Source organism: Tupaia chinensis, unplaced genomic scaffold, assembly GCF_000334495.1.
Source record: "Tupaia chinensis unplaced genomic scaffold, TupChi_1.0 Scaffold000146_1, whole genome shotgun sequence".
Classification (NCBI taxonomy): domain Eukaryota; kingdom Metazoa; phylum Chordata; class Mammalia; order Scandentia; family Tupaiidae; genus Tupaia; species Tupaia belangeri.
In genome coordinates, this window is record NW_006159616.1 from 7,957,180 (window position 1) to 7,967,680 (window position 10,501).

The 10,501-nt window shown below is 46.6% G+C and overlaps 1 pseudogene; it reads left to right on the forward strand.

Moving 5' to 3' along the window:
• Window positions 1–10,027: 10,027 nt before the first annotated feature.
• LOC102469668 (peroxisomal biogenesis factor 3-like) overlaps window positions 10,028–10,501 on the forward strand; it is an 8,485-nt pseudogene continuing 8,011 nt past the window's right edge.

Sequence of the window (10,501 nt, forward strand, 5' to 3'; positions counted from 1 at the left end):
TGGCGGGGGAGAATGGATATACCATCATGTATTCTTCTCCACTCACCTCCTGGGAGCTTGCGCAACCATGCACAGGCACCTGGCATGATTTTTGAAGCCACTGGGTCTAGGACTCAAACTGTGGTTGGCCATGTGAGAGTCCAGCACCTTAACCACCACGCCACCTGCTGGCGCACTTTCCGTCTGTCTCAGTCTCTGTCTCTCTCTCTCTGGTGAGCATACATACCCTACAAAAATCTAAAGAAAAGAAAATAAAAAAGGAGAGGCCATCAGGTGGCATAGTGGTTAAAGCTCTAGATTCCCACTTGGCTGACTGGTTGGAATCCCTGACCTGGCAGCATAAAAATCATGCCAGGTGCTTGTGCGTGTGTGCCCAAAATCCCAGGAGGAGAATGGAGGAGAGGGGCCTGTAATCTGGCCATCCCTCCTAGGGGAGTGACTTCTCACTTTCCTCTCGCTGTCTCTGTTTCTCTCAGGCAAGTGCTTGTACCCTATGGCAAAAACCTTAACAAAAAAATTAGGAGGAAAAAAAAAAAGCATCAGTTGAAGTTAAAAGCTCATTGTTTTGTTTTGTTTTGTTTGTTTTTGGAGAGGTTTTTGCCATAGGGCACGAACGCTAGTGAGAGAGACAGAGAGACAGAAACCGAGAAATCACTCCCCAGGGGGGCCACGTCACAATCCCTTCTCCTCCATTCTCCTCTTGGTATTGTGAGCACGCATATGCATACATGCCCGGCGTGGCTTTAAGCCACTGGGTCTGAGACTCGAACCATGGTCAACTACGTGGGAGTCCAGCAACATAGCCATTACGCCAACTACTGGTCCCTAAAAGCACATTGTTTTCATGATTATAGCCAAGTCCTATAAGCAAATCAATATGCAGGGATTGTATGTCAAATATGTAGTTCCTTGCTTTTTTTTAATAGATTTTTGCTATATTGTGCATGCACTCACCAGAGAGACAGAAAGTGAGAAATCACCCCCCAGAGGGGGATGGCCATGCCGCAATCCCTTCTCTTCCATTCTCCTCTCTCATATTTTGGGCACACACACACACACACACACACACACACACATACACATGCCCCACGTGTTTCAAGCCTCCAGTTCCAGGACTTCAACCATGATTGGCCATGTGGGAGTCCAGCAACATAACCATTAAGCCATCAGCTGGTCCCCCTTGCTTTTTTTGACTGAACTTTCCTATTGTAAAAACTCTTTTTTTTGGAGAGATTTTCACTGTAGGGCGCGTGCGCTCGCCAGACAGAGAGAGACATAGAGACAGAAAGCGAGAAATCACCCCCCAGGGGGGATGGTCACGCCACAATCCCCTCTCCTCCATTCTCCTCTTGGGATCTTGGGCACGCACGCACACGCGCCCAGCGTGAGTTTTAAGCCACCGGGTCCGGGACACGAACCGCGGTCCACTACGTGGGAATCCAGCGACATAGCCATTACGCTAACTGCTGGTTCCCCTATTGTAAAAACTCTTAATCACAACAAAACGGATAAGTACATGCCTTTAGCACAGCCCCAAATCAAGTGTTAAATTTTCTCAGTGCTTTGCATTTTTGCTGGCCATGCATCTGGAAACTCTGGCAAAACTTTTTTCCGTATCGGTCCTTAACTGTAATGCAATATTTATAGGGCAGAATTTCTTTATAAGCATGTATCTTTGTATGCTTTCAGTAGAAAGGCAACCCACTGTGCTATTCTCTGATGATTTTTATCTTAAAAATTAATCACTGATGCTCATCAAAAAAGATCTAAAAGTAGCTGCGATTTATCTATGATAAATGGATGGTGAAATAAATTTCTTCATTTGAATATTAAAGATAACTCAGAAAGGTGACATTAAAGCAGAGCCATTTGCAAAGAGGATTCAAAATAGATTTGTCTCTAATCAGGTCTTATTTTCACACTGTGAGGAGCTGCTGTATTTAGCATGTTAGACACGCTCAAAGAGTTCAGTCATGCGTAATGAAAGCTCAGATGGGGAAAGCATCTAAGCCTCAAAAGCAGGCTTTGAATGCTAACCTCGCCACTAGAGCAGCTAAATTAGTATTGAATTTGAACAGTAGGGCAGAATAGCTACTACATATTTAACAAGAATTTGGTTACAAATCAGGTTGCAAACTGTTAAAATTTGATCATTTCATAAGAAGACATACACTTAAAATATAAGCATTTCTGGAACTAGCAGTTGGTGTAATGGCTACATCGCTGGACTCCCACGTAGTTGACCACTGTTCAAGTCCCAGACCCAGTGGCTTAAACTCATGCCAGGCGTGTGTGCATGCATGCACAAGATCCTGAGAGGAGAATGGAGGAGAAGGGATTGCAGCGTGGCCATCCCCCCGGGGGGTGATTTCTCACTTTCTGTCTCTGTCTTTCTCTCTCTGTCTGGTGAGCGCACGCGCCCTATAGCAAAAATCTCTAAAAAAAAAAAAAAAAAAGAATCAATCAGAATATAAAGAATGTAAATCAAAGCTTTTGACGAATTCAGAGAAAACTATCAAATTGTACTTGAAGGAAGCTCAAAAATAATACCACATTGGGGGCTAGGGGCCAGCAAGTGGCATGGTAGTTAAGGGTGCTGGACTCCCACAGTTCAAGTCCCGGACCTAGTGGCTTGTTTTCTCAGTTTCTCTCTCTCTCTATCCCACTCTGGCCAAATTAAAACAAACAAATAAATAAATAAATAAATACCACATTGGAGCTGGCAGGCAGTGTGATGGTTAAGGCACTAGACTCCCACATGGCCAACCATGGGTCAAATCCTGGACCCGGAGGCTTGCTTTCTCATTTTCCCTCTATCTCTCTCTCTCTCCCTCTTTCTCTCTCTGGTCAAATTAAAATAATAATAATTTATAAAATTCAATAAATACTTTTTAAATTTTTAAAATAAAAAATACACAAAACGTGGTCAGTAATTGTTACATATTCATTGAAATTCTTAGTAGATTTGTAGGGGGGGTTGCTTGCTTGACTTTAGTTTTTTGCTACAAGGTGCATGTGCTTGGCTTGTTGGAGAGAGACAGAGAGAGAAAGAAAGTGAGAACTCCCTCTTCCCACCACAAGGGGGATAGCCATACCACAATTCCTTATATTCCATTCCCCTCTAGGGATTTTAGGGGCGTGCAAACATGTCCTGCAGGATTTTCTTTCTTTCTTTCTTTCTTTCTTTCTTTCTTTCTTTCTTTCTTTCTTTCTTTCTTTCTTTCTCTCTCTCTCTCTCTCTCGTTTTGGTTTTTTTTTTTAAGAGAGGTTTTTGCTATAGGGAGCATGCGCTTGCCAGAAAGACAGAGACAGACACGCTGCAATCTCTTCTCCTCCATTCTCCTTTCGGGATCTTGGGCACGCACGCACACGCACCCAACGTGTGCCACTGGGTCCTGGACTCAAATTTCGGTCAACTACATGGTAGTCCAGCAACATAGCCATTACTTCAACTGCTGGTCCCTAAATTATTGTGTTTTAATTCAATTGTTGTTATGTAATAGTAATAATTGCCTATATATATATATTTTTTTTTTTTTAATTTGCCAGAGGGTGTGTTTACTCCCTTAAGAGAGACAAAGAGAGGGAAAATGAAAAGTGCCCCTCCCATGGAATGGTCATGCCCCCTGTTCCTTCTCCTCCATTTCTCCTCTCTCTGGATTTTGAGAATGCATGCACACGTACCTGGCATGTTCTTCCAAGCTGCCAGGTCCTGAACGCAAACCATTCAGTTTGCCATGTATGTTCCAGCCGCTTTAATCACGTCACTGTCTGGACCCTAGTGATGCTTCTTTAAATCACATAGCCTTATAGCCTTGGAACTGGTAGATGGTGTAGTGGTTAAGGCACTGGATTCCCACATAGCTGACCACAGTTCAAGTCCCAAATCTGGTGGCTTGCTCTCTCTCTCTCTCTCTTTCTCTCTCTCTCTGATCAGATTAAATAATTTTTAAAATAAATAAATCATATAGCTTCAATTTTTGCATAAACTTACAGGATAATATTGTGGGTTTGTTTTTCTTTTTCTTTCTTTCTTTCTTTCTTTCTTTCTTTCTTTCTTTCTTTCTTTCTTTCTCTTTTTCTTCTTTCCTTCCTTCTATGAATGTGGAAAACAGAAAGACAATACCTGAAACAAGGTCCCAACACAGCAACCCATCTCTAGCCTTCAACCAGCCCTAGACCATGGACAAGTGTTACCCAGCATACTCAGGGAGGTCTCTAGACCTCAGCCAGGAACCTTTCCCTGTGGGATTGCCTTGCACAGCTCTTCGTTTTACCCCTGCAGCACCATCTGGCCCCAGTTCCTCATTTTATACAATATCCCATAGTTAAATCTTTTGGCTTAAAACAATACCATACCTGGGGCTGGCAGGTCACATGGTGGTTAAGGGCGCTGGATTTCCACATGGTTGACTGTGATTCAAGTCCCAGACCTGGCAGCTTGCTTTCTCACTTTCCATCTCTTTTTTTTCTCTTTATCTCACTCTGTCCCTCGTTGATCAAATTAAAATAAAGTTAAATAAAATAATTCTTAAAAAAAAATAAAAGAGCCAGCAGGTAGTACAGTGTTAAGGGTGCTAGACTCCCTGGCTGACCATGGTTCCAGTCCCAGATCTGGCAGCTGGCTTTCTCACTTTCTCTCTTTCTCTCACTTTGTCCCTCTCTGGTAAACTGAAAATAAATTAATTGGGGACCAGCAGGTGTCATGGTGGTTAAGGCACTGGACACTCCCACACGGCCAACCGTGGTTCGAGTCTTGGACCTTGATTGCTCACTTTCTCTCTCTCTCTCTGTGTTGCTCTCTGGTCAAATTAAAATAAATGAATGAATAAATAAAATTTAATAAGTAAATCTTAAAAACAATAAATTCATTAAATAAAGTAAAATAATTCTATTTTTAAAAATCACACCTTATTTAAAGACTAGTTAAGACATGATGCTTTTCTTTTTTTTTTTTTTTTTTGAGAGGTTTTGCTCTAGGGCGCGTGCGCTCGCCATACAGACAGAGAGAGACAGAGAGATAGAAAGTGAGAAATCACCCCCCAGGGGGGATAGCCACGCTGCAATCCCTTCTCCTCCACTCTCCTTTCGGGATCTTGGGCATGCACACACACGCGCCCGGCATGAGTTTTAAGCCACCGGGTCCGGGATGCGAACCGCGGTCGACTACATGGGAGTCCAGCAACATAGTCATTACGCTAACTGCTGGTCCCGAGACATGATGTTTTTCTGAAGTAAATGCTAGGATTACTTTATTTTTGATAATTATTTATTTATTTCATTCCATTTGTTATTATATTACTATTATTATTTTAATTGGACCAGAGAGAGACAGAGAAAGAGAGAAAGGAAAAGTGAGAAAGCAAGCCACCAGGTTAAGGACTCAAACTACAATCGGCCATATGGGAATCAGGCACCCTTACCCACCATACCATCTGCTGGCCCCAGATTATTTTATTTTTAAAGCTTTAAAAAATTAGGGGACCCGCAGGTAGCATGGTGGTTAAGGTGCTGGGCATTCCCACATGGCTGACAACAGTTCGAGTCCCGGACCTGGGAGCTTGCTTTCTCACTTCCCCTCTTTCTCTCTCTCTCTGTCTCTCTCTCTGTCAAATTAGAGATAAATGAATGAATAATTTTTTTTTTAATTACATCTAATGAAGACACAGGTGGCATGGTGGTTGGTTAAGGACACTGGACTCCCACGTGGTCAACTACATTTCTCATCCTGGACCTTGCAGCTTGCTTTCTCACTTCCCCTCTTTCTCTCTCTCTCTGTCTCTCTCTGTCTTTCTGGTGAGCGCATGTATACATGCGCTCACCAGAAAGACAGAGAGAGACAGAGAGACAGAAAGCGAGAAATCACCGCCTGGGGAGGATGGGCATGCCGCAATCCCTTCTCCATTTTTCTCTTGGGGTCCTGGGCACGCGTGCACACTTACCTGGTGTGAGTTTAAACCAACGGGTCTGGGACTCAAACCACGGTTGACTACATGCGAGTCCAGCGAGATAGCCATTACGCTAACTGCTTGTCCCTAAAATAATTCTTAAAAGAAAATTACAGGGGCCGGCAAGTGGCATGGTGGTTAAAGGCACTGGACTCCCACATGGCCAACCACGGTTCAAGTCTCAGACCTGGTGGCTTGCTATCTCACTTCCTCTCTCTCTCTCTCTCTCTCTTTCTGTCTCTCTCTGATCAAACTGGAAAATAATGATAATAATAAATAAAGTTAAATAAAATAATTCTTTAAAAAGAAAAAAAAAGAAAGAAAATTACACTGGGGAGCCAGCAGGTGGTATAATGGTTAAGGCGTTGTACTCTGACAAGGCCAACTATGATTTCAATCTTGAAAACATGGCAGCTTGGTTTCTTGGAACTTTCTCTTTCTGTCTCTTTCTGGTCAGATTAAAAAATAAATAATAACAAGTAAAATTAAATAAATTTTTTAAAACTTATATTTCAGTAGTGTGATAGATGACATATGGACAGAATTTTTTTCATGCTGTGTACTACAAAGTACTAGGAACCATCCAACTTATATTTGAAAATACTTTGGCTACAAAGAAAGTGCCTCAAGATAACTGTCTTTTTTATTTAATTTTATTTTATTCTAACTTTATTTATTTGTGAGAGAGAAAGTGAGAAAGCAAGCCGCCAGGTCCAGGACTCGAACCCACAGTCAACCATGTGGGAGTCTAGCACCCTTAACCACCATGCCACCTGCCAGCCCCTAAAATAGCTTTTCTAAGAAAACAGAATCAATAAGTCATAGGTAAAGATTTCCTGTTTGAAATAATTATTTTATTTAACTTTACTTATTATTTTTTAATTTGACCAGAGAGGGACAGAGTAAAAGAGAGAAAGAGAAAGTGAGAAAGCAAGCTTCCAGGTCCAGGACTCGAACCACAGTCAGCCATAGTGGGAGTCCAATACCCTTAAACCACCACGCCACCTGCCAGCCTCCATAGCTAACGATTTCATTGTATACTGTTACCTGTTGGGAGGGCCATGGAATGAATAAAGGAAGTTTATGTTTTCCTCATCACTACAAGGTAATTTAAACATGCAGGAAAGCACAAACCTTTGACCTTTTTAAAGTTTGTTTAGTTTTGCTATAGGGCAGGTGGGTTCTCTGGAGAGAAATAGAGAAAGGGGACCAGCAGGTGGTGTGATGGTTGAAGCGCTGGACTCCTGCATGGCCGACTATGGTTTGAGTTTCAGACCTGGTGGCTTGCTTTCTCACTTTCTTTCTCTTCCTGTCGCTCAGATGAGCGCACATTCCCAATAGCAAAGTAATTAAATAAATAAATAAAAAGAGAGAGGGAAAGTGAGACATCACCCCTCTGGGGGTGGGTGGGGGGGATGGCTACACCACAATCCCTTCTCCATTCTCCTCTCTAGGTCTTGGGCATGCATTCATATACACGTACCTGGCACATTTTTAAGCCCTGGAACTGGGACTCAAACCATAGTCAGCCATGTGGGATCTAGCCGCCTCAATCTCAGTACCACTTGCTGGCCCAAACCTTTCACTTGAAAAAAATTCACCCCAAAAAGCGGCCTTAAAAGAGGAAACATTGTCCTTCATACTTCACAAACATATTGTTCACCTTAAGAGCCATTTCTAGAGGTGTCACATACTATATGTGTATTTGTGTAATTTCTAATAAGAATTTTGATATACCTATTTTACTTTATTTTTAGGTTTTGTTATAGGGCATGTACACTCACTTGGGGGTGGGGGGGTAAGAAATCGCCTCCCCCACAGGGGATCCTCCCACTGCAACCCCTTCTCCTCCATTCTCCACTGGGGATTTTGGGAACAAATGCACACACTCACAGCCTCTTTTTCTCTTTAAAGATTTATTTATTTAATGCCATTTGTTATTATTACTTAATTTGACCAGAGAGAAAAAGAAAAAGCAAGAAAACAAGCTGCCAGGTTGGGACTCCAAACCACAGTAGACCATGTGACAGTCCAGCGCCTTTAACCACCACATCGCTTACCACCCACCTTCCCCAGCGAGATTTTCATGCGGCCAGGTCACCCCAGAGTGAGCCATGGGAAAGTCCAGGGACTTGAACCTCAGAGTCAGACATGGGGAAGTCCAGAACCTTCACTACGAGGCCATTCCCAATATTATGCCTATTTTAAATTATAAAACATACGCAAAATTTTCTTCCTCTTATTTAGTATTGTTAGTTTTACTGTAGGAACTCTGATTTTAAGACAGAATCTATTACAAATTCAGCGAGTTCAAGAGACAATCTAGTCATTTCGGAACCTCAAATTACAGCCTGCGGGTAGGGGGCGAATTCTATTGCTCACAGATACTACAACATACTCTAGTAGGCTTTATGTCCTCATGGTTCCAGGTAGGAATCTGGCGCAAACGCACTTTTCCCACCTTTGTTAGGAAGCACTGAGTGGCTCCGCCCAAGAGATGCCCCGGCCTGACCTCGGCCTGCGGTCAGCTGTGCACTCGCACCTAAGGCAAGTCAGCACCCGCCCAGAGCTGCCCAGAGCTGCGGGGCCGACACGCGGCTGGCCGCCCAAAACGCCAGGTTGCAACGCCTCGGCAGTCCCCCGGAGCCCCCGCCCCCGGTGTGCTTTCTGCACCGACAGGTTCCCTTAATAAAACCCGACTTCTACAAGGTCCTGAAGGTGCGTCAGGAAACAATACAAACAGCGAAGCAATTAGCCCGCTACGGAAGGAAGGCACTTCTCTAGGAAGCGTGGCAGAGTGCTGCGGAGGGAAGGCAGTGGCATGGAAGTGGATGACACAACAACTGAAGACGCTTTTTGGATTTTTTTTTTTTAAGAACCTACAACCCTGGCAGATAATTGCTAGCACACTCCTGAAGGGGAGCGGAGAGGGGAAGGTACTAAGGGACGAGACATGCGGTCACTATGGTTACCGCCGTCCAGGCTCAGGTCCGCCCAGGGAGACGGAGCAGGACGCCGAGCCGCTCTGCTTCGGGCACCGGGACCGAGCCAGCGCCAGCCCCGCCGCCTGCGCAGGGGCGCTGGCTACTCGGCCGCGTTCCAATCAGAGGACACCTGGATTCTGACTGAGCAACAATTCCAGGCAGCGCCTGATGAAGCCGGCTCCGACACCACCCAGTCCTTCGGCCATGGCCGCTTGCCCAAGTTTAGAGAGAGCGCCACTATACTCCACAGTCACCGAATCCAGCCAGGAGCCATTCCCAACATGGCGCAGGCAGCAGTGGAAGGGCGGCCGAGACGCAGTGCGACCTCGGCCCCGGGGCACAAAGGGAAGAACTAGCCCCTCCGGTAAACTCGTGGCAGATTCAGTAACCCCTCAGAAGGCTACAGTTTCTGCAAATCGGGTCTGAAACAATGAGCAGGGCTCAGGCGAGCTGTTCGTATGCACTTCACATCATCAAAGATGCTATCGTAAGCAGCGCGGAAAAGACAGCACCAGGACGGCCAGGTGCGCATGCGCGCCCAGCCCCGTCTCGAGCACTTGCGGGACTACCCCCTTCCCTCAAAGGCCGGATAAGTGGCCCCGCAGCGCGCTTGCGCTGCCGCGGAATGCTGGGGGAGGGGACAACCTGTTCCCTTCATTGTGAGAGGTCCGCCCTCGCACGGCGCGCGCGCGCGCGCACGTCCCACTCTCACACAAGCTCGCACACGCGCGCGCCGAGCTTTCCGTCTGTTTCGTCGCGCATGCGCCCGGAGGGAGGCGAGTGGTGGAACCTGCGGCGTTTTGCTGAGTTTCCCTGAGAAGTTTCTGGAAAGAAGGAGCCAAAGAGAAGCTGGGGGATGGGGAGCTCAGGAAAGCGAGCGCCTGACAGAAAATAAAAGACCCAGAGCATACCGAAAATAAAAGACCCAGAGCATCCCGCCACCATCCTGCCTCTGATCGTCAACCACGACCAAAGCAGAGCCAAAGCCCACCGAGATCTTCACACTTCACGCCAGGGAAAAAGCATGGGGACCGCAGCAGCCGTTCCTTCCTGTGTCTGGCTCCCGAGACCCTTCGCCAGAGGAGAGGGCCGGGGATGGCGGTGAAAGCCTAGAGCGCGCGCTCCCTGGATGTTCGCTCAGTGGAATAAGAGCAGAAACCCGCCCTCTGGAGCTGCCTGCACACCGTGGGCCCCGGCCCCTTTGCTGCCCTTTCCAGTGTTGTAACGTGGCAGTCGGAGCCTCGGTTTGCGGGGTCTTTAACCCCTTCCCGGATTTCCCCTTCTGCCTTGACCTTGGTGGCCACGAGCTAACGCTGCGAGTGTGCGGCGACCCCGAAAAGGGGCGCTTCCTCCGCACGACAGGCTCTGGCGGGGGCCGCCGGGCCGGAGTCGGGCGCAGCTCTTTGCAGTGTTTCCCCTTTTTGTAAAAGCCCCTCGGCGGGCGGCTCGGGAGAGCAAAGGGCAGGCGCGCGGCCGCGGCGCCGGCGGACACCACAGGGCCGCGGGGCAGGGCCCGCCAGGTGCCCTGGGCGGGGCGGGGAGGCGTGGGGAGGGGCGGGGCGGCTGGGG